Source organism: Arachis ipaensis, chromosome B5 (assembly GCF_059453495.1).
Source record: "Arachis ipaensis isolate K30076 ecotype BB chromosome B5, ASM5945349v1, whole genome shotgun sequence".
In the NCBI taxonomy this organism is placed as follows: Eukaryota; Viridiplantae; Streptophyta; class Magnoliopsida; order Fabales; family Fabaceae; genus Arachis; species Arachis ipaensis.
Genome location: NC_142440.1, coordinates 69,359,236 through 69,360,835, shown reverse-complemented (window position 1 = coordinate 69,360,835; position 1,600 = coordinate 69,359,236). Strand labels below are relative to the sequence as shown.

Here is a 1,600-nt window from a genome sequence, read left to right as displayed (position 1 = left end):
AAGGGGGGGTTCATCCTCCCAAGTCTCATTACCAAATAAACTGGCATTCAACTTCATGATTGCTCCTAGATACTTAGCAACTTGCTCTGCAATGGTGTCTTCATCCTCTTCAGAGGAAGAGTATTCATTAGAGCTCATGAATGGCAGAAGGAGGTTCAACAGAATCTCTAGGATCTCTGTATGAGCCTCAGATTCCTTTGGTTCCTCAAAAGGGAACTCCTTTCTGTCCAGAGGACGTCCCAAGAGGTCTTCCTCACTGGGATTCACATCCTCTTCCTCCTCTGGGCATTCGGCCACACCAAGTAAGGTTATGGCCTTGCACTCTCTCTTGGGATTTTCTTCTGTATTGCTTGGGAGAGTACTGGGAGGAGTTTCAGTAATCTTCTTACTCAGCTGACCTACCTGTGCCTCCAAATTTCTAATGGAGGACCTTGTTTCATTCATAAAACTTAGTGTGGTCTTGGATGGATCAGAGACTATGGTTGCCAGGCCAGAATGGCTCTGTTCAGAATTCTCTGTCTGTTGCTGAAAAGATGATGGAAAAGGCTTGCTATTACTAAACCTATTTCTTCCACCATTATTATTGAAGCCTTGTTGAGGTTTCTGTTGGTCCTTCCATGAGAAATTTGGATGATTTCTCCATGAAGGATTATAGGTGTTTCCATAGGGTTCTCCCATGTAATTCACCTCTGCTATTGCAGGGTTCTCAAGATCATAAGCTTCTTCTTCAGAAGATGCTTCTTTAGTACTGTTGGATGCAGCTTGCAATCCATTCAGACTCTGAGAAATCATATTGACTTGCTGAGTCAATATTTTGTTCTGAGCCAATATGGCATTCAGAGTATCAATTTCAAAAACTCCCTTCTTCTGAGGCGTCCCATTATTCACAGGATTCCTCTCATAGGTGTACATGAACTGGTTATTTGCAACCATTTCAATGAGTTCCTGAGCTTCTGCAGGGGTTTTCACGTGAAGAGATCCTCCTGCAGAATGGTCAAATGACATTTTTGACAACTCAGACAGACCATCATAGAATATACTTATCATGCTTCATTCTGGAAGCATGTCAGTAGGACACCTTTTGATCAGTTGCTTATATCTTTCCCAAGCTTCATAGAGGGATTCTCCTTCCTTCTGTCTGAAGATTTGGATTTCCACTCTAAGCTTGCTCATCTTTTGAGGTGGAAAGAATTTGGCCAGGAAAGCACTGACCAGCTTATCCCAAGAGTTCAGGCTATCCTTAGGTTGTCAATCCAACCATGTTCTAGCTCTGTCTCTTACAACAAAAGGGAAAAGCATAAGCCTGTAGACCTCGGGATCAACTCCATTGGTCTTGATAGTGTCACAGATTTGCAGGAATTCAGCTAAAAATTGATGAGGATCTTCCATTAGAAGTCCATGAAACTTGCAATTCTGTTGCATTAGAGAAACCAATTGAGGTTTAAGCTCAAAATTGTTTGCTCCAATTGCAGGAAGTGAGATGCTTCTTCCATAGAAGTTAGAAGAAGGTGTAATAAAGTCACCAAGCATCTTCCTTGCATCTCCACCATTGTTATTAGGTTCGGCCATGTCTCCTTCTTTTTCAAAAATTTCTGTCAGG

General features: G+C 42.1%; 1 non-coding gene across 1 annotated transcript; it reads left to right on the top strand.

Annotated features, from left to right (window-relative positions):
• Positions 1-1,059: 1,059 nt before the first annotated feature.
• LOC148564546 (small nucleolar RNA R71) lies at positions 1,060-1,167 on the top strand. The gene has a single exon (XR_015884793.1). It is a non-coding gene; the product is annotated as a small nucleolar RNA R71 (small nucleolar RNA).
• The last annotated feature ends 433 nt before the right edge of the window (positions 1,168-1,600 follow it).